Genomic DNA, 23,501 nt, shown 5'->3' on the forward strand with positions numbered 1-23,501 from the left:
GGTCCGAGATTTCTGTTAACAGTGAGTAGCAGAGGCTACAGGGTGTCAGCAGGGGAACAGGGGTAAACACACACTGGAGGCGAGGAGCCTGAGCAGTAATCTAGGAATCAGGAGACAGGTGTGACAGGGCTGGGAGCTGAAGTCTGGCCACGATCCCAACCTTGGGCATGTTATGGAACCTTGACGACTCAGTTTTCTCATCTACAAAATGGAAAGTAAAAGTCTACTTCAAAGAAAACAGTAGCTGTGGAACAGATTGTGGCTGAGGATTATGATGCTGGCTGACTGTAGAAAGGAATACGGAGGGACATTGGAAGCTCAAGGAAGCAAGTATATTTTCAATAGGGCCAAATATATACTTTCATTCTGCATAGTGCTAAACTGCCAACTTTTCATAATTGAGAGAAGAAAAACAAAACTATTCAGGATTTATTCAGTGCAAGAAAAACATTAAAGAAAAATAGTAAAATCCTAAGGTCTATCAAGTTGTAAGATTTTGATAGAAGTGAAATCACACATAAATACTGAAACTTAAGCTACACAGGTAAATTAAAGATTTATTAAACATCATGGCTCCACTGAAGCTGTGGGCTCCTAGGTAAACACCTCACTCACAGGGCTGCATTACAAAAGGCTACAGGAAACTTTTTATAGAAACCCATTGACTGTTTTCAACGTACATGGACTATTCTAGACACAGATGACAAATCCATAATTATAGACTTAAGAATGAACACAGGGTAAGGTCACTGGGAAAAGCAGACATAAATGTAACACCTTTCCAAGGGGGCCTGACAACAGAATTTGTTATTACAGAGCTCAGGTTTATTGCTGCAGCTACATGTGTAGAATGACTATCTGGGGCAAGAGAACAATTAGGAAATTAACGAGTTTTCTTCTGTTAGCACTCCATAAAATAAGGAAGTTGTTTGTTTCTTTACCTAACATGTTAGGAACTGATTGTAAACCCATAATAAATGAGTCACAAGTTATAGTTCTCTGGAGGAGCCAAGCTCAGTCAACACTTTCTTTTTACATGGTAATGTTGCCCTACAAGACAGTAAGCCTAGCTTAAACAAACATCTGGGCCCTAGAAACAGTGTAGACAGAGGACAGCTAACTGATTATCTATTTCCTTTCAGTCCCACAGGAGCAGGTGATGCTGGAGAAACACTATAAAGCATATAGGCCTTACAGGAAAGCAAGCTCCTTTGGGAACATGTATTGGGCTGGCCAAGAAACTATCTTAGTAATCCTGGTTGCTTTGACACTGAATAGTGAATACAAAACCCTGAAAAAACTCAAGAGCAGACACAATACTAAGGTGGGGCAGAATTTTTTCCAGTCAGGCCTTAATGTTTAATAAAAATGCATTCATAACATAGATCTTCAGGCAGACTCACAGATAACAATCTCAAGCCAAAAAGAATGAACCAGGGCTGGGGATGTCTCAGTGGCACAGCACTTGCCTAGCAAACTTCAGGCCCTTGGTTCTATCCTCAGCACTACAGGTAGGTAGGTAGGTAGGTAGGTAGGTAGGTAGGTAGGTAGGTAGGCAGGCAGGCAGGCAGGCAGGCAGGCAGAGTCCACATTTTAGCCAGGTGTGGTGGTGAATATTGGTTTGTCTGCCATTTTTTAAAACTGCTTTGGCTGCTGTACTATTGGCCATGCTGCTATAAGAAAGCAGCATAGAGCAAATGGCTTATAGGATAGACATCAACTATTTATCTGCTTTGGTGGCAAAGAGTTGAAGGTTAAGAGATTAACAGGGTGTTTTTTGTTGTTGTTATTTCCTTTCTACTAAAGGTGGTAGAACAGAATTTGCTTCAGGCTTCTTTCTGGGCCACTGCTGGTGGGTCCTTTTTGGCTTGCAGATTTCTGTGTTGACCATCATATGATAGTTGGCCTATACCTGTAGACTGTATCCAAACTGCTCTTTTGTATAAGGGCACCAGTCACACTGCATTAGGTAGCCCATCTTACATCAGTTTAACCTCATCGTAAACTGGCTAATTACATCTGAAATGACCATTTCCAAATAAGGTCACATATAGCACTTCAACACAGGAAGGGAAGAGAGAGGATGCAAAATTCAACCAATAATAGCTACTATATGTCTCTCCCAATAAACTTTAAAGTCAGTTAAAAAAATAATCTATGAGATTTAGACTGGTATAGTCTAAATAACTTCCACATTAACACCTTGGGAAGAAATGACATCCTTACAACAATGAATTTTTCATTAAATCTCAGCTTCTCTTGGTAACTTTTAGGGCTTTCAGGTCTGGAATACATACTTAAGCTTATTCCTAAGAATTTCACACTTTATAATGGCATTATAGAAATTTTTCATTCTTTGCTAGATATTTTTATTTGTTTTGTTTCTAGACACAGAGTTTTGTTGTGTTGTTTAAACTGAGCTCAACTAGAGATCCTTCCAACCACTAGGCCTATATACCTCTTCCTCTCTCTTTTTTTCCAAGTGGTTGTTCTAGAGTTCAGAGAATACATCTTTAACTTGTTGCAACCTGCTTATAAATAGCATTATACTACTTCACACACAATATATGTCACCATGCTTTAAGGAACAAACCATGTTTTGTACACAGCTGTTACAACAGAATAGGAAAAGTTAAAACTAAACAATGAATGTACAAAGCCAGTATCACGTGGTCTCTAAACTGAGTAAGACAAACCAGTACAAGAAAATTACAAATCCACTTAAACCCTCCCCACCACCAATCCTGTAACTAGCTAGACTGAACAGTCTCCAAAAATGCATCAAGATCAGGCAGCTTTCTCAAAAAATGCAAATATAGCATAGATCAAGATGTAGACAAGGAAATGATCCTCACTGATACACTCAAATTCATCTCAGTCTGCAGAGAAAAGTACCAGCCAAGCTCAGCCCTACTTACAGTTTCTTACATTCTCAGAAATCCATTAAACTGAAAGAGGGTTATATCAGAGGTCTGTCATGAATTCCTCAGCTACAGTAAGTTTAGGTAGACCATAACAATACAAAAGTGCATAAACATTATCTGCTTCCAAGTAATGATGTAGAAAAGTTAGTCTGATAAGATGCTAAAATTGTAAAGGTCTTTGGAACATTTTCTCTCTAAAGATCAGAGATGCTCAGGAAAGTCATGAGGAGCTGATGTGAGAAGTTCTTCAAGGCTCACCAACAAGACAGAAGAAGTAGAAGAATGAAAATAATAAAGCATAAAGACTGATGCAGCTAACAGAGTTGTCTGTTCTTGTTTTGATGTTTAACTTTTTAAATTTTTTTAATTAAGATAGTTATATCATTCCCCCCCATTCTTCCTTAAGTCACTCTCACGTCTCACCCTACCCCTGCCCTGCTCCCTCTAAAGCTCATGGCCTCTTATTCTTTAATAATTATTACTTTACACATACACAAATACACACACACACACACACACACACACACACACACACACACAAAACCTGCTGAGTTTGTTTAGTGTTGCTTATATGTTTATGTTTTTAGGGATGATCACACAGCACTGGATAACCCACTGGGGGCTCATCTATGGGGAAGACTGATAGTCATTGTTTCCGTCTCTGTCTCTGCAGTCTTTAATTGCCTACAGCTCTTCATCTAGGTTCGTGGCCCACCAGATTCCCCCATCCAAGTTGTCATGTTCAGGTCTAATTTAGGCAGCCATACTGTTGAAATGAGGGGAGATATGGGGTGTGTGTGAGAGTGGGCTAACCAGAACTAAGGATGCATGAAAAAAATCTCTAAAGAAAGCTATGTTTGTAAACCAATTTAAGAACATAATTTTTAAAAACAGAAGGACTTTGAATACAGATACCCTACATGGGTGGACAATGATTCTGCCAGAAGACATGGATTATTAAATAAAAATTTTAATACCAAGTATGGGATACCTGCTATGAGATATCCCTATGAATAGGACTCCAAAAGCCCCTAAAACAACACAGGACATTGGCATCAACCTTGGATGCTAACCATAACTGTATGGTAAGACCCTACTGTTGAAGACACAACACACTTTTGTTGCAGGATACAGAAAAATCAGGGAAGAAATCTTCCTGCTGACTAGGTTTCATAGTACCAGAAGGATCTCTGTTGGCTGCTGAGGTAAGTGGTAACCTGCAGCTAATCTTGCCTGCTACAATACCAGCCCCTGCCAGGCAAGGCTGCTCACTGGTACAATAGTGCGCCAAGGTTACAGACAGGAGTAATGATCTGCTTTGGGGTTGGATCTGAGGCCTGCTCTACAGGAAGGAATTCAGACTCAGTGCTACTGTAAACCTCATCAAGCCCACAGCTCAGGAGGTCATGGGCCTAAGGCAGAACCTACTCTAAGTATTTCTGCTTATACCTATAGATTCGTGCTGCCCTCAACCTTGTTAGGAAAGCTTCTCTCTGCAGTGAGCAGCAGTCAAGGCAGAGATTCACAACTGATCAAAGTGCCGAGAGTGTCTAACAGATGCACAGTCCTAAGTGGGACATCTATATCCACCCATGAGCCCAGCTTCCCTGGACAAAATAGCTAAGGGAACATCGGAGAAGAGGAGCAGAAAGAACATAAAGGCCAGAGGATGGGAGAACACTGTGTTGGGGCCATGGCATGGTCAAAGCACTCATAAACTCACTGTAGCTATGATTACCTGAACAAGATCAAGTCAACAAGATGAGTCAGCATTCCAACAGGCAGCAGTAACTGGACTCATTGTATTATTACCAAAACAAAACCAAAGGACATCAAAGGGAACATGTTGGGGGTAACTGGGGATGGCAGGAGGGAGAAGTTGGGGGTTCCCACAGGAAGTGAATATAATCAAGATAGTTTATATGTATGAAATTGTCAAAGAATAAATAAAAGACATTTTACTAAAATAAAGAGACAAGGGGAATGAGGGTATACTGCATTCTACCCACACTACACTTGGGTTTCAGGAAAGGGATGTCTCTCTATTTCTGGGGTAGCAGTATGGCTGTGTCCCACAAAGCCCACAAGAGAAAAAGAGGTTAGTTTAGATGGGATCCAAAAGCTCAGTGAGAAGAGACTGTTCCCAAATTTCACTGTCACCAGAGGCTGGCAAAACTCAGATGAAGCAGAAATGAGACTCTCGGGGCCTTCCTTGTCCCAGACTCCCTGTGGTGGCCAGGATATGGTAATGGACTCTAAGTGCTGTTTCCTGAGGCTGTACTTCCACAACGGTAAGGACTAAAGGACTGGCAGCAGGCTAGAGCCCATCCAGACTAGGGGTGGTGGCACATGTATGTACTTGGAATTCTACAGCTCATGGCTACCCTGGGCTACACAAAGAGATACCCCCACTCCCATGCCCAACAAAATCCTCAGCACAGAGACTGATGCATAAAGAGCCGAGCAAACCAGAGCCATGGGGACGATACCAGTATGCCAGCGTGCACACAGCCAGAGGCTGAGCAGACTCAGAAATCAGGCAGAACACATCTTGAACTTACACTTCTTTATATTTTCACACACATGGACAAATGATTTAACTTTAATGTCTTTGGACTTGAAATATCATCTCCTGGTTTTCACAGTTCCCTGGAAATTTGATGATGAGTTAGAATTAATAATCAAATATAGAGTATCTCTTGTGGACATTTGATGATAATGAATTTAGGCCTCTCAAAGGAGTATATTAGAATGGATTACATTATCTGCCTCCAGGCCAGTATGATTTTTGGAGTTAATGAGATACCACTTAAGGTCTCCTGGGGGCAAAATATCCACTCCCCTCTAGTGGCTGAGGAGAAAGAAGGAACAGCTCAGTGCTGGCAGGACAGCCAGAAGTGAAGGCAGAGTCTTCTGACATGAGGAGCTTCTTCCCCAAAGAGGGCACTCCATGGCCTTGGGGAATCAAAGGTGAAGCAGCACACCAGCAGACCACCAGAGAAAAGGCCGGCTCAAAACGTTCTTGCTCTGACCTCACACAACATTCCCCAACTTCTCTACATCATAGCACCAACTGCCAGTGGCTGGCAAAATCCAGGTGAAGCAGAAACCACAGAAATCAGAGCTATTTGCTGTTCAGAGCTTTCAAAATTAAAACAAGAACTATTTTCATCCACTCTTTCATTCCGTAGATGACCAATAACTATTTGCCTTAAAAAGTTTTGTGAAGAAGACAAAACATCTTTTGTAACTAATTCCATCTATGTGCCTACTCCACCTTTACACTCATACCAATTCCAACTAAGTCCTAACCAACAGCATATAGAGAATGAGAAAGAGAAGAAAGTAAAATATAATTACAGCACATGGTAATGCCTATGAAAGAAAGAAACAGGATGATCTACCAGAGTGATTAGCAAGGTATTATTTTTAGATATTTGTCAGAGAGACCTTCTTATAAAATGGTGACAATTGTATTGAGACCTCATCTCTGAGAGCAATCTAGCCATGAACATGGACCAGATACCAACACCAGTAGCTTTTAGACAGAGTAAACCAGAAGCAGACTGAGGCATAAAGAGCGAGCTGAACAAACCTGAGCCTGACAACCCACACCAGCATGGGGGCATGAAGAAAGTCGTTGGCAACAGTAGAAGAACTTGGAGAACAAAGAAGTCAAACCCTAAACATGTCTTAAAGGGTATTCTCTGGACCAGCAGCACAATCACCAACTCAGCTTGTTCGGAGATGTAAACACCTGGACTTACCCCATTCAGAAGCTCGAGGTTTAGGACCTAGCAAGTCTACGATGCAGAAGGTGATTCTTGGTTTTTACTGTGAATCCACATCACATGGGAAACTTTCAAAAGTACTGAGATGTCCACAACTAAATCTGAATTTGGGAGGTGATAATCCTAAGCATATATACATGATACACAGGAGAGCAAAATATAAAGTCGTAGAAACCAGAGAGCAATTGAAGATTTTATGGAGATGAATGGAAAAATCCAATTAAAGGTGTTTTTTGTTTTCTGAGGCAGGATCTCCTTATGTGGTCCAGGCTGGCTTTGAAGTTATGATCTTCTTGCCTCAGTTTCCCCAGTGTTGGACTAGATCCATGAGCCACCATACCCAGCTTTAAATCTAGATTCAACTACATAAAGAACTGAGTAGGAAGTGGCAAGTGTTCTGCAGCACCCAGAATATCTGTGAGAAAGCTAGTGCAGAAGCAGAACACAGTGATGTGTGTTTGGGTCACAGGTTTAAAGGGAAACGAAGAAAAATCTTAGGCTGGGACCCAGGACCTGCTTTCAAGGGTAGTGGGGATAAGAGCAAGAAGAAAACACCAAGACTCGTAAGTGGCTAAGTGGCACCGGGATCTCATTCCCTGAAATTTGGAAGAAAAGTGCTGGGCTGAGCTGGAATATTAAGAATAGTCTTTATGACCGGAGAGATAGGTAAAGGAGGGAACATGGGGAAAGACAACTAACACTGAATGCCATTTGAAAAATCATAAGGGAACCCACTCCTGTAGAAGCTTCCGAAAATATATACATATATGAAAGGAAGCTAAATGGAGTTGCCAAATAACAGGGGAGATGACGCCAAGTAGGCAGGAATGGGTCCCACCTTGTTGAACTGTTGGCCAAAGCCCCCTCCGCTACCCCGTCCACCCCAATACCTGAGGCTACTGCCAAGGCTGTCAGTTGCTCAGCATAATCTGATGGTAAGGTCCAACTGTTGAAAATGACACTGACTTACATCGTGGAACGTGGAGACGCCTAGCTGATGCCTAACTAGAAGATTCCTGCCTACTGACAAGAATTCATGGTACTGGGAAGCACTCTGTACTACTGGAGGAGAAAGATAATCATCAATATCATCCAGCTACAAACCTGTGACCCACCTGTAAGATATATTGGTGTAATAGTAGCACAAATGTTAAGGGAGCAACCGACCAATTTCGGCTTGGATTTAAGGCTCACTCCATGAGATGGAACCCGTATGTTACACTGTTGAAGTGGCCAAGAACCTGGGACTAGCTAAGTCATGGGACTAGGGGGAAACTTAATACTTTATTCTGTTAAAGGAACATAGCAGTAAAACGATTCCTAATGACATACTGCTTTACCTATAATGAACTTTTAATAAAAACTTTACAGAGCAGGGATTACTGGGCCTTGTATTATTAGAAAGACTGAACATTTCCCCACCAGCTCGGGTTCTCTGGACTTAGGTTTAGGAAACAAAGGCTCTCACAGTAAAGCTCTGACCAGCTGGTATGTGCCAGGGTCATCCCGAGAGAGCACTGGGACCCATCAAGTCAGGACCAACAGGGCAATGCAGACAGGAAAGATAGGCAAGCACACACCCTACATGCTGTGAAAGTGGAGAGTGGCACATAAAGCTCCTGAAGAACTGTGCAGGCTCTGCAAGGGCACAGAGGGAGGCCTCTGAGACCCCATCCCTAAGGAAGCCTCCCCAGCCAGGACACTTCCAGGAAGGAAAGTGTGTGAGACCAAAACATGAAAAACAACTCACTGTAGCACACAGCCTCAACAGAGAGGAGTACAGGAGGAAGAGATACCACGATTCCATGGTGAATGCAATTGAGCAGAGGCAGGTTTTGTGCAAGCCACAGCATCTTCTCAAGAATACGGCTGGGCTCTTAGTCATCTAGAACAGTGGTTCTCAACCTGTGGGTCACAAACCTTTTGGGGGTTGAATGACCTTTTCACAGATATCCTGCTTATCAGATATTTACATTACGACTCATAATAGTAGTAAAATTACAGTTATGAAGTAGCAAGGAAAGTAATTTTATGGTTGGGGGTCATCATAATATGAGGAACTGTATTAAAAAGCTGCAGTATTAGCAAGGATGAGAACCACTGATCTGGAAGGATAAAGAGAAATATGATTAATGAGAAATATTTTCTAAGTTCAGCTACCAAATTCTAGAAAGTTCAACACATACCACACAGAGACAGTAAGATACAAACATCTTTAAATTTGTGATGCCCATTGGTAAAATGCTCCTTTTTTTTTTTTTTAACAAACACATGCACATTTTACAAAACCTTCCACCTAACTGGTTTTCCTTACATGATGAATGAAGTCAGCTAGTTTTAAAGAAGCTAACTATATTTCTAAACCCAAGACTTAAAAAATAATCAAACAAACACATAAAATCCACTCCCAACTGTTCTTACATTAGGAGGAAAGGGCACAGGCAGAAACTCTGGCAACATCTGGTGAATGAAACTCACTCTGTGCATTCCTACAGAAGGTGTCTGGGGCCACTTTTCCCAACTACAAATCAACCAGACACCTTAGGACTAGATGTCAGAAGGTATCTGCCAGGGATTTGGAATGCAGAGCATGACCCTCCACAGGAGGGGCTCTGGCTTAGCCTTTTCACTTCTTGGAGCTTCTCCCAGTCAAGGAGCAATGGCAGGAAAGCCATTGGGAGACATAAGGGCAGGGAGGGAGACTGGTACCGTCATCTGAACGGCTTTGAGGAAGGTGACTCACCTCTCATATGAAAGCCAAGGGAAACAAAACAAAACCAAAAAAAGCTCCATTACAACCAGAGGGTGTCACTTTAGTTAATGATGAGAAAACTAACCAGAACAATACTTGGCTTCTAGAAAGTGCCCTGAATGATGGACATTAATACAATCATTCGTATTTATACTTCTACTTATGACATTTGTGTTTCAGTCTTTGTAGAAAACTTTAAACCTGCTGATTCATAAGTAGTGTTAGTTTTCTATGTCTGTCTCTTATTTTAAAAATTACTTATTTATTTTTATTTTATGTACATTAGTGTTTTTCCTGCATATATGTCTGTGTGAGGGTGTCAGGTCCCCTAGAATTGAAGTTACAGACAGTTGTGAGCTGCCATGTAGGTGCTGGGAATTGAACCTGGGTCTTCTGGGAGAGTAGTCAGCACTTTTAACCTCTGAGCCATCTCTCTATCCCTGAATATCATTTCTTAAAGACAGTTTAATAAAGTAAAATGTCAAAAGATGACCAGTGACATGGTTAAAGAACTACATGAAAGACCTGTTTTGAAGTAGAAAAAAATATGAATCAAGAAAAGCACTTCTTTAACACACACAAGTACACACTACTTAAAACTACACTCTACCTAGATACTACCTCACAGCCACAAGATACAAACTGAGAAAGCATAACACCAAAAGAGACTGGGAGCCATGGCAGTGGGTGAGAAAGCAGGCAGTTCTGAGAAGCTAACAAGCACAGCTGCATTTAGAACAAAAATAACTCAGACAGTAAGCTTATAAAAATATGCACTCCACCTTGGCTACTTAAGATGCAATTCCCACCCATAATGCATTATCTACAACGCCACACTTCAGTGCCTAAACAAACAGAATTCTGTCCTGAATGCATTTGGTCTTTAATTTTTAACCCACAGACAGAATCTCTATTTTCTGCTGCAATATCAGCTGAGCATCTGGCCCTTAATAAAAGAGTCTTGGAGCCTGGTGATCAACTTGTCTATGACATTAATATCCATTGGGAGACTAATATTCTGGGTCATCTAGCTATGTGCCACAGTAGACTGGGAATAAGCATCTCATAAGTGTAAAACCAGCAGGTCATCTGTTTGGGTACTGTTCTACACTGAGCATCCTCTGGACATGGTGAAGGAGAAGGCTAATGAAAAACCAAATGCATGTCTGTCCCCCCCTTTAGCCACTCACACAGCGTGGCAAGCTGGCAGAGACTTTTGGGGAATCATGTGGCTGCCCACCATCAAATGGGACACATGGAACCAAAGCAGACCCTTGAAATGTCTGCCTGTTACTAAAATTCCGTCTATGCACCAAGTAGATGCAGCACAGAAGCTACTAGCTCTGTTGCAAAATGGGAAATGTGAGAGGAAGGGAAACCTATGCCAAGATCTGATTCTCACACAGGCTTGCAAAGCAGCAGTTAGCATTCCTATCAGGTAGATAAAGATCATGAAGATCATGAGACTTGTACCAGTTAACTAGTTCAAAGCCACACAGCTTAGTGACCAACAAAGCTCAGGTCTGTTTAACAACAGGAAGGAACACTAGAGAATGTTCTCAGTGCCCACAGGAGGAGAACTCACAATATTGGCAGTTATTTTATAAAGGATCTCTCTCCATGGGTGATTTTGTGGCTGACACCTGAAAGTCACAAATCCTTTTTTTTTTTTTTTTTTTTTTTTTTGAAATACCTGTATTTTATCTAGAAAAAAAATTCATACATTAGATTTTGGTCATTTACTTCCCTCCTCCAATTCCTCCTAGATCCTCCCTACCTCAGTTCTCTTTAAAAAAAAAAAAAAAAAAAAGAGGAGGAGGAAGGAAAGAAGGAAAGGAAAGGAAAAGGGAAAGGAAAAAGGAAAGGAAAGGGGAAAGGAAAAAGGAAAGGAAAGGGGAAAGGAAAGGAAAGGGGAAAGGAAAAACGAAAGGAAAGGGGAAAGGAAAGGAAAGGAAAGGAAAGGAAAGGAAAGGAAAGGAAAGGAAAGGAAAGGAAAGGAAAGGAAAGGAAAGGAAAGGAAAGGAAAGGAAAGGAAAGGAAAGGAAAGGAAAGGAAAGGAAAGGAAAGGAAAGGAAAGGAAAGGAAAAACGAAAGGAAAGGAAAGGAAAGGGGAAAGGAAAGGAAAGGGGAAAGGAAAGGAAAGGAAAGGAAAGGAAAGGAAAGGAAAGGAAAGGAAAGGAAAGGAAAGGAAAGGAAAGGAAAGGAAAGGAAAGGAAAAACGAAAGGAAAGGAAAGGAAAGGAAAGGAAAGGAAAGGAAAGGAAAGGAAAGGAAAGGAAAGGAAAGGAAAGGGGAAAGGAAAAAACGAAAGGAAAGGGGAAAGGAAAAACGAAAGGAAAGGGGAAAGGAAAGGAAAGGAAAGGAAAGGAAAGGAAAGGAAAGGAAAGGAAAGGAAAGGAAAGGAAAGGAAAGGAAAGGGGAAAGGAAAAATGAAAGGAAAGGAAAGGAAGCAAGCAGGGTGGTGGCGCACACCTTTAATTCCAGCACTCAGGAGGCAGAGCCAGGCGGATATCTGTGAGTTCGAGGCCAGCCTGGTCTATAGAGCGAGATCCAGGACAGGTTCATAACTACACAGAGAAATCCTGTCTCAATAAACCAAAGAAAAAAAGAAACACACAAGCAAAAAACAAAATCAAAATAAACAAATGACAGATAAGACAAAAAATACTCAAGCAAAGCAAAATGAGATCCTCCAAAAAAAATCAACGACTATCTAGTCATGTGACAAGCATTTAAAAGAAAGCTGCTTTGTAAAAGATCTTATATTAAATTAAGACTAAAGTACACATTAGCCACATATATTACACTTACCAAAGTCAGGATAGGGATTAAGGATAGAAAGAAAAGGCCCCAGACAAGACATGAAGTAGACAAAAATACAAACACAGAATGCCAGATCTACCCATAGCAGGTTCAATCATAGATATTCTCTTGAAGGCCAGACTCACAATTCTTTTAGTCTATCCTATACAGATTTTTGTTTGTTTGTTTGTTTGTTTGTTTGTTGTTTTTTGAGACAGAGTTTCTCTGTTTAACAGTCCTGGCTGTCCTGGAACTCACTTTGTAGATCAGGCTGGCCTTGAACTCACAGACATCCACCTGCTTCTACCTCCCTCCCAAGTGCTGGGACTAAAGGCATGTGCCACCACCACCTGGCTTCTATACACATTGTACCAAGTAGTTTATAGTTTTTGTTTTTAAAAAAAAACAACCACATGTACACCATTCTTTAAATTGTAATTTGCTAACATGCACTAAAGTATGAAGCATGTATGAATTGCTCTATGTGCATTTGTTCCGTCTGCTCACAGCACCACAGAAAATGCTGCAGTCCCTTCTAGCTGACAGAGTAGTAACTACCACTTAAACTTCTATCACCTTGGCTTAACCCAGCCTCTTCTGAGACTTTCTCTGTGTTTGGTTTCTTTCCGAGGACACACTACCACCATCCTGACAGCTCCCTTTGTCACTGTTGTGTATTAATGACTCCACAGTATGAACACCCCACGTGCTGATTCATTCCATCAATGACAGACATTAGGTTGCTTCTAGTTTTTGACTAATTATGAATATTCATATACATGTCTTTTGGGAAGCTATAAGGACTAATTTCAGCAGTGTGTGTGTGTGTGTGTGTGTGTGTGTGTGTGTGTGTGTGTACACGCAGCATGCAACTGCTGCTTTAGCAAAACAATATCACTACAGCTTAGATCAGTAACTCCAAAGTCCCATGTGTTAAAGAGTTGATTCTCAGCCTGGCACTACTTGAAAGGGGGACCTTTAAAAGGTGGGGCCCAGGGACAGGTTTCAGGTCATGGGGGACATGTTCTTCCAGGGAACTTTCCTTTCCTTTTGCTTGCTGACCACCATAAAGTGAGAGGGTTTGTTCCTTCATACATTTCTGTAATGGTATGTCATCATAAGCCTAGTGACAGAGCCAATAACCATGGATCAAAACTTCCAAAAGTGTGAGTCAAAATAATCTTTTTTCTGTTCATAAAGTGGTTATCTCAAGTATTTGTTACAGTGAGGAAAATCTAACTATCATTGAACAGGTTTAATGAAAACATCATCTTTCTATACTTTAATTGGAAATGCTAGTTAATGCAGCCTGGGCTAAAGCAGGGGAGCTGTTCTTAGTCACGGGGTAAAGACTGACAGCAGATCCCTTCTTGTTTAAACAAGATGGGTGGGCTACTGGGCTCACAGGAAATTTCAGAGTTGAGTCTTTTACTAGTCTACAGCTATTACCAAGGAATCATGACCAGTCCTGACCCTCCTCCATCTTTGGTTTCTGTCTGTTACCAAGTTGAAATATACTCTGTGAATACCTTTCAGGTCCACTTTCCCTCTCCTGGTGAGGAATCTGAAAACAGAATGGCAGACATTTGAGTCTTGTGTGTTCTAGGAACTCGTTAGCGTTTTTCCTCATTTACTTTTACCATTTGTTTTCATATTGGTTGACTTTATTCTACCCTCAAGTTCACTGGCTGTTTGTTCTGCTGTTTCTATGGATTAATTAATTAATTATCATTAATGAGCCATGACGTGAGGTTTTTATTTTTATCTCAATTTTTGGTGTTTATTTGTTTTGGTCCTAAAGTTGCCATTCAGCTTATGAAAATCTGTCTTCTACTCTGCTGAGATTTCCTTCATTTTTTTCAAGTGTGTCCACACCTACTCCCTGGAGCATCGCTATGATGATCATTCACAATTTTTGTCAGTAATTTCAACATTTATGTCATCCTGGGTTTGGTGGTCACTGGCTGCCTTTTCTCATTTAGGCTCAAGTTTTCTGGACGTAGTATAATGCTTGATTCTTTCATATGTGTTTGTAGATGTGTGCGTGTGTTCCCAAAGATAATGTTTTCAATGCACTACAAGTAATTTTCTCTTGTGCTTTCAAAAGGTGTCTATGGATTCTATCAAATCTCTACTGATCACAGACCACAGCTTTAGACTTCAACTCCTAGTTTTCCCATTTGTAACTCCACTGTTGGTGTCTATCAAAACTTAGGTGTTTCACACTGGATGTGCTTTGGGGCAAACATCTCTTCTAGTGTTTTTTTCCACAAGGGGAAAACATCATTTAATTAAAGGGGAAAAGAGGGTACTGCTGAACACCACAGAAAACCAGCAGAGTGCTCTCTGGAATCACTGTGGCTGCTCGCTAAAAAGCTGCTACCTCAATCTGACACAAGCCCAGTCTTGCTCCCACCTGTAGAGGTTTCTCTCCTTGAAAAACCAACAGGTACACAACACAGCCTCCTTCCTTTACTCCACCTTCTGTCTGAACTCTATTCTGAAATATGACAGGAACTGAAAGTGTCCTAGGTAAATACGTAGCTTAACAAAATTGTATTTTCACTAACAGCTCAACAAGTAAGAGCACTTGTAGAAAACTGAGCTCGGGTCCCAGCAATCATGTCCCATGTTCACAACCGCCTGTACCTCTAGCTTCAGAGGACCCAAAACCCTCTTTTGACTGCTGCAGGCACCCATAGACACACAAGTGTGCATGTGCCCTCTGGACATTTAAAAGAGCAGCAGCACCTCGTGTGTCTCAAGAATGGGTCTTGTAAGTGCTCCGCAGCTAGACACATGGAAAACCACAGGTGTCGGGTTGTGTGTAGAAGTGACCCTTCTTACAGGACAGGAAAACAATACCAAACTTTCTGAGGGACCCAGCCAAAGGAAAAAAACTGACTAGTGCAGGTCTGCAAGTTGTCCTGTGACCACACACACGTACACATGCATACACCAAACACCCACTACATACAAGCACACTACAAATAGTGCTTTAAAAAACACCAACTTGCCCCCAACTGGATCAGGCCCTCTGGATAAGTGAGACAGTTGACTACCTTGATCTGTTTGGGAGGCATCCAGGCAGTGGGACCAGGTCCTGTACTCAGTGCATGAGTTGGCTGTTTGGAACCTGGGGCTTATACAGGGACACTTGGCTCAGCCTGGGAGGAGGGGACTGGACCTACCTGGACTGAATCTACCAGGTTGAACTCAATCCTCAGGGGAGTCTTTGCCCTGGAGGAGATGGGAATGGGGGAGGGGGCCGGGGGGGGGAATGTGGGGGGGCGAGAGAGGGAGAACAAGGGAATCCGTGGCTGATATGTAAAATTAAATTATAAAATTAAAACAAACAAACCAAAAAAAAAAAAAACCCCACCAACTTGGTCTACTCCAATATTACAAGCAAAAAAGTTAGCGAAAGTACTTTTCCTGGGCCAGCAGAGTGTCTGAGTGTGCAACAGTGCTTGCCACAGAATCCTGACACCTGAGTCTGATCCCCAGAATCCATAAAAAGCCAGACGTAGTGACTTACATCTGTAACACCAGCAAAATGGGAGGTGGGGACAAGAGAAAAGTGCCACCAGCCTGGAATATCCAGCAACAAGAGAGACTATGCTCAACAACATAGAAAAATACAACCAAGTCCTAAAAGTTGTCCTCTGACCTTCATGCATTGCCTGCGTGCATGCACACACACACACATTACAACAGTAATATTACAAAAAATACAAAATTTGAAGTTTTTAAAAAGAGTATTTCCCCCAAGTCACCTGGTTGATAACCTTCACCCAAACATGAGTGGACACCAAGATGTAATAAAATACTCAGATCCTAGCACCTTTTGTACAAAGATCAGTTTAACTAGACTATTATTACCCATCTCAAAAACAGACATTATAACTCAACGAGTTATAAGGATCAGTTCCTTTATTTATTTATTTATTTATTTATTTATTTATTTATTTATTTATTTATTTGCATATCCGTTTATTTATTTTTCTTCCTTCCTTCCTTTGGGGTGGGGGAGTGGGGGTTGAGACAGGGTTTCTCTGTGTAGCTCTAGCTGTCTTAGAACTTGCTGTGTAGACCAAATTGGCCTCACACTCACAGAGATCCACTTGCCTCTACCCCTTGAATGTTGGAATTAAAGGTGTGCAGCACTACAGCTGGCTAGTTCCCATAATTTTAAATGGTATTCTTCATTCCTAAAACATAATCACTACTTCAAAGAATAGGAACCTAACTTGATCCTGCATTTCTTTTTGTTTTGTTTTTTGTTGGTTTGTTTTTTCCGAGACAGGGTTTCTCTGTGTAGCTTTGTGCCTGTCCTGAATCTCCTCTGTAGCCCAGGCTGGCCTCGGATCCCTACATTTCTAAGCACTCCTGCCTTCCTCGTGATATTCAGACTCAAAGAGCCTCTAAAGCACACAGGATTTTGAAACTAGACTATTGTCTAAAGGGGGGAAAAAAGGAGTGAGCATGAAACTTCAGGAATTAACTCAGATTCACAAAAAGTACTAACATACTGAAAGCACTGGGCTTTTTACTTTTTTAACTTTCATTTTCTCTACTGGAACCATCTTCTACAAGAACAATTTGTTACTCTTGCAATGCTTGTATCTGAGCAGTGACAAGGATTACTCACTCAGTGGTGAATCAGAATTTCCTATGTGCTCATCTCTATATCATCTATATGTTGAGCTAATATGCCAGACATATTCCCTGTTACTTCTAGTTATCCACTCTTCCAGTGAAAACTTCTGAGGGTAGCAAACATGGACTCACCCTAACATCATTCAGAATGTGCTTGCTTATCACTGCCTGTGCCAAAGAATGTTCACAATACTACTTTTATAAATATCAATTCCGATACTTTTCCTTATCTGTAAGATGTGGTCACTATCCTCACAGAAGGCCAGTGTTACTGGCCTCATGTTCCATGAGGACAGGTATCATGTCTCTTGTGTTCAATGCTCTACCTCCTGAACCTGGAAAATAGCATGGCATACACAATAAGCATGTGATATATATTCACATACACACCCCCAACTGCTCACAGAAGACGGTCAAGTTCCTACAGGTATTTGTGTGATCAAGCTGGGGAAAAAACAGCTTTTAAAAAAAAAATAAAATGGTCAGGGGTTGCCAACTTTATTCTATAAAGAACTAGAAAATAATTTAGATTTTTCAAGCCACATAATCTCTGTCATGACCACTTAACTGTGCTATGGTAGTGTGTCCAAGGAAATCTTTATTTACAAAAACAGACCCACATTCCATAGTGTGCAGCCCCTGCAAGCAGTGCTCATAATCACCATGCTCTTTCCGCAGACCTTGTACTCTACAAAAGCAGTAGCTGCAGGTGACAGTACCCTCAGTCTGAGTTTGTACTTTTAGGTTATAAAGCAGAATCCGAAGTCTCTGCATCCTGAAATCAGAACATGACTCCAGCTTAAGTGCACAGGCAGGTGTGCAGGGGCGTGTGCAAGTGCACAGACACAGCTAATCCAAAATCTGTTTTCATAAGAAAATCTGACCTTACATTAAGCACCGTGATCTGGAAACAATGCAAAGACTCCACCTGGAAGACAGGCAGAGCACAGGATTGGCTGTTCCTGTGCTCATAAGGAAAACAGCCTAACCAAAACTAAACACTAACCTGGTTAAACGTGAGGTGAACATAACTGAAAGCATTAATCATCAGACAGGATAATAAAGGAAAATATGCAAGCCCTCTCCCAACTGTTTACCACTTATATTTTTCTTGGAACAGAAATGCATTTTATATATTATATGAACCTGTAAAAAAACACATACCTGGTAAAATATTTGAGCACACACTCTATACTGGGCATTAAAACATAAAATATTCCATCATCATAAAAGAATCTTGAGTTCAAAAGGGTTTAAACACCCACTCGACTCCAGCTATGGTAACAACTGAATAACAAAAACTAAACAGCACTTTACACTAGCTGGATAATCTCAGTAATTATAGGGTATCTGGTACACAGTAACCCTGACAAACTCGTCCTCAAGGTTGGCCCATCTCAGTAGTGGAAAGCAGCACTTACAAGCAACAGTGAAGTTTGGTCAGGAAAACTGAAGTCCTTATATTCCAAATTATGAAAGTAGCTTTCTGGTTTACGTGGCATTATTGTGAGCAATGTACAAAGACACATATATAATCATTTAAACTCAATGCTGTCCATCATTTAAATGATATACATATTATTTAAGAGTTCTACTTGCTATACTTAACAGAAAAATTATGAACAGAGTGATACATGAAAATAAAAACTAAGAACATAATTCCTCCCATTAGAGAAGTTTTAAAAATCTGGATCAGAATTACCAGTAAAAGCCTAATGTAATTAGAATGTAAGTGCAGCTTAGTGTGTCCTATGCTCTGAGCTGGATCCCCAACACCATAAGGGGAAAGAATGGTAGCAGTAGTTAGTATTTTTGGTTGTCATTCATGAAATACTACTTAATGGAATAAACACACACACACACACACACACACACACACACACACACACACACACACAGCCTTTGCTCACAGCAACCCTGAGACAAAACATCTTCTCAAATGATAAAATTGGTACTCATTATTTATGCTTCAACTCAGCTAGTAAGCACCTGAGCCACAAGGGTTTAGAACCAGGTCTGCCAAGCCTTCTGGCTGTAACTTTGCTTTACTATCATAATTCCCTTAAAGTACAGTTCAGTTCTAACTCTGAGGCTCAGAAATAGGTCCCTGCGAGTTTCTGAACATGTAAATTATATGAAGAGCTTTCCAGGGCTAAGAGCATGCCAAAAGCTCCTCAGCTAAGGACGGAATTTTGTGCCCAAATCTGGGTGAAAAAGTTTTAAGGGAGAGAGAAATGGTGGGCATTCCCATGAAATACAAGTCATGTATCATACTTTCATTCACACGCACATGAAATGCTTTATAAAATGTAAAGTGATCAGACCAGATAGCTGTGGAGTAGAGTGCTAATAAAATGCAAAGAACCATGGAAAGATCAAATCAATGAATGATTTAAGATTGAGGCAAACATGGTCCAGAACAAATTTTGATTGGAAAAAAACATAAAGTACTGCAACCTTTATATCCTTGTTGTACAGCAGTTCTCAGAATCATCTAGACCCAGATTCTTTAAGACTCAGGTAGTAAACAACTCACAAGTCTCAGAAGTCCTTGAGACTTATCAAAGTCACAATACACCTCTCTTCCCAAGGTTATAGGGCAGTAAAGACTGCAGAAAAGAGGAGAGTCCAACCTACTAGTATGCTATAAAAAGAGCTTCAGGAATTGTAGCTTTCATGAGTGGTCACCAGACTAAGGTGGACCTTCTGGTGGCCTAGCTTCTTCTGAGTTATCCATGTTCCTATATGTAACCCCTCATCCATACTCCTATAAGTAACTCAAATAAAATAAAATTGGACTTTACTGTACCATTATTACTTTGGTTTGTGGTGACCAGACATTGGTTCATAGCTCCCAGAAAATAGTGAATGTCATACAATCACCTTTTACTTGTACGCCCTCTACTGAAAAAATACTGCTTCTGTTGACTCCAGCTTTTACAGAGTAGACTACCACCTTTCATCTTCAAAGACATAAAAACTACAATTCAGAATAATCATGTGGCATGTTCAAAGACATCGCTATGAGTCCTGGGCTCTCTGTGATGAGGCCATCCTCAAGCAGACCAGACGTTGTAAGCAGAGGATAGAGCTAGTAAGTTATGGAGGGAGCAGGACATCTGTGCCTGCAGGAGCTCCACTTACCTCTCAGAACTCTAAGTTTCTAATCAACAGAGGGACTGTTAGTCTCAGCTCACAAGCCTGCTGAGAGGACTAACTGATGAGACAGATCAAAAGCTGTAAAAGTGAGTATCTGGGCCGGGCGGTGGTGGCGCATGCCTTTAATCCCAGCACTAGGGAGGCAGAACCAGGTGGATCTCTGTGAGTTCGAGGCCAGCCTGGGCTACTAAGTGAGTTCCAGGAAAGGCGTAAAGCTACACAGAGAAACCCTGTCTCGAAAAAAAAAAAAAAAAAAAAAAGTGAGTATCTGTTAAATTAACTGACAATCCACATCACAAACTCTTCAAGTATGAATTCTACTCAAATGTGTTTTACTAGAACTTTCTTACTAATGATACTGCAAACTCTGTTTCTGTTATAGTCACATTTAGGTGAAGAAGCGAATTAAATATGGGTTAAATATAAACTGTCAGCAGGTTCACAAACTTGCCTCAAACTTCAATATCTCTATTTTCCAACTTCAGTCTTAATTTCTTAAAATTCACCACAAAGCTGGGCATGGTGATAATGCCTTTAATCCCAGCACTCGGGAGGCATATCTCTGTGAATTCAAGGCCAGCCTGGTCTACACAGCAAGCAGACAGCAAGGGCTATATAGAGAAACCTTGTCTGAAACAACCATCACAACCGAGTCACCTGACAGAGGAGCATCTCTGTTTCCAGATGCTATGCTGAGGTGTAGACTTGAGGAGGGACAAGCAGGCACAGCTCTAGTTCAGAGCCAGTGAGTGAGGCTCTGCCGCCCGTTCTGTGTCAAGAAGCCCCTGCTGTGCTGCCAACTATACATCTTTTGTGGATGCAGACCATTTTGTTCCTCCCATCAGCTTCAACTCAACCTTTCCTAAGGTAGGATAGTGAGGACCCAAGGCCAGTGTATTCCTAACATGCTCCAGACCAAACCCTCCTTCCGCTTTGCAAATGGATGTATCCTAATACTGTAGGATCTAGAGATAGGTCACCAAGTCTTGCACCAGAAGTGGGAAGAGAAGAGAAGGGAGGTTGACTTTGTAGGTTTCCTACACATTAGATCAGGATTAGGTAGGTAGAAGTATGTCAGGAAGGTGTTCGAAATTTCAGAGAATTGACCTTCTCTTTTCAGAGAATCATTTTCCTTTTCCTATAAAGCAAGCCTGGTTCCCATAGGAACAGGCAAACACTGAGCTTTCTCTCACTGAAGGTCATGTGTGTTTTCAGAAACAATATCTCTCCATTGTTTTATTCCAACTGTAATATTCTAGGAAAGACGGACAGACATTGCACACGGGCATAGGAGGTCCCACACCCTCCATGGGTGATTGTCACAAGAGCTCCCAGAACGGTATGTGCAAACATCCATTGGAGTGTAAGGTTCATCATAATCTTTTGTCTAACATCCTGGAGGTGCTCTGCTGCTCTGTTCTGTGCTCTGTGCATTTCAACTAACCATTCTTTCCACTCAAAGGATTGGAATGAAGGGCTGTAGAGAGGACCGGGGAGGTAAAGCATTTGCCATGCAAGTGTGGGGACCTGAGTTAGGATTTCTGGAAATAAAGCAAAACCAGATGTGGTAGTAATACGTCTAATCTCAGCTTTCCTATGGTGAGATAAGAGGCACATACAGGAGAATCCCTTGATGCCCAGCATCAAAGGTGGCAAATAAAGAGACCCTGTCTCAGCCCAGATGAAAGAGGAGATTGACACCTGAGATTGTCCCACCCATCATATATGCACAAAGATTAAGAAGGGGTAGCTGACGGAAGAACTAGAAGTCTCCACGGTCAATATTCAGAACAGGAAATCTTTATACTGAAAGGATACCTCATTATAGGTTTTCCTCATTTTCCCTTATTTATCCAGAGTTTGAGTCTTTTCTTTGTTCTTTAAAATTTTAGGTGATTTCAAATTTTTTTTCTTTTGGCTGGGTGGTGGTGGTACATGCCTTTAATCACAGCACTCTGTGAGTTTCAGGCCAGCCTGGTCCATAGAGCAAGTTCCAGGACAACCAAGGCTACACAGAGAAACCTTGTCTCAAAAACAAAACAAAACTAAACAAAACAAAACAAAACAAACAAAAAAATCCAACAACAACAAAACAATTTTTTTGTGATTCCTTTAACTATCTTAAATTTTAGTAATTCTTTGATTTTTTTAAAGAGTTTAAATTTATTTTTATTTTGTCTGTGTTTGCTTGTATATATGTATGCACACTGTGTTCATGCTTGCACCTGTGGAGGCCAGAAGAGAACAATGGATGCCTTGGAACTGGAGTTACAGGAATCTGTGAGCTGCCACATGGGGAACTAAACCCAGATCCTCTGCATGAGCAGGAAATGATCTTAATCACTGAGCCATCTCTCCAACTCTAGTTTAGTAATATTTGATAAAAAGCAAGTTCTAGTGTCATTCTACCCCCAAAAAGGAGAGACCAAAAAAAAAAAAAAAAAAGTTTATCAGTGCATAAAGACAGAGTAGAAACTAAGAAAATAGTCATCCTTATTCACAGAAGATGTTTGCCTATATAAAAAGGTCTTGGGAATCTACCCTGTAAACTCCTAGAACAAACGCACTAAAGCCACAGGATAGCAGGTAAAAACACAAAAATTAATCTTATTTTCTTACCTACACACAATGCCCAGCCATGAACCAAAGGCTGTTTTAAAAGGAACATTTAGAGTAGTTCCTCATTTATACTTAGATATAAATCTATCAAGGTACATACAGGCTGAAATCAAAGCACCGATGGAAGTTATCAGTGATCTTAATGACAAGACAGTCCCTGCTCATGGCCTGGGAGGCTCCACAAGGAAATGCCATCAGTTCTTCCTCAAAGAACGCAGTAGACCAAACACAAGAATGGTAAGTTGTGGATAGTTACTAGCAAGCTACTCTAAAATGTACACATCATCAAGTAGAAACCGTTCTCTTTCCTATGACACTGAGCTAAGCCTAGAGGGTGTGGGTAGCTGATGCTGGCACTCAGCTTTGCTGCCATTCAACTCTCCTTCCTTGAGAAGTCTGTTCCTGACCTGGGCTGAGCCTTGAAGCAAAGGCCTGTCCTTGCTAGTCATAGCCTGCTGCCCCAGGCCAGGCCAAGCTTCCTCAAGGGTAGCTTTCCTACAGTGGACATGCTTTCGTAAAAAGTTCTATTCAGGCCAGGTGTCTACTTATCCACCAGATCACCCAGAGATCCCAACACAAAGTTACCTCACCTGTCTTTAAACTTATTGCATGGAGATATACACATCATCTGTCTGAACAGGCCCACAGGTCACATCACAATGTAGGTACTTCTTTCCAATGCTCATGCCATGCACAAAACATTTCTTCTATTCCATCTTATCCTGTCTTTTTATGAACAATGGAATTCATTTCATAAAGCCTCTGCTCAAGATAGGATTCAAGAGGGGTTTCAATC

General features: G+C 41.1%; 1 protein-coding gene across 1 annotated transcript in view; it reads right to left on the bottom strand.

The window, feature by feature from the left end:
* The window catches only part of Atxn10 (ataxin 10), a 144,243-nt gene that overhangs the window by 33,912 nt on the left and 86,830 nt on the right, over positions 1 to 23,501 (bottom strand). The gene's annotated exons all lie outside the window — the stretch shown is intronic.

This window comes from Peromyscus eremicus, chromosome 20, assembly GCF_949786415.1.
Source record: "Peromyscus eremicus chromosome 20, PerEre_H2_v1, whole genome shotgun sequence".
NCBI classification, from domain to species: Eukaryota; Metazoa; Chordata; class Mammalia; order Rodentia; family Cricetidae; genus Peromyscus; species Peromyscus eremicus.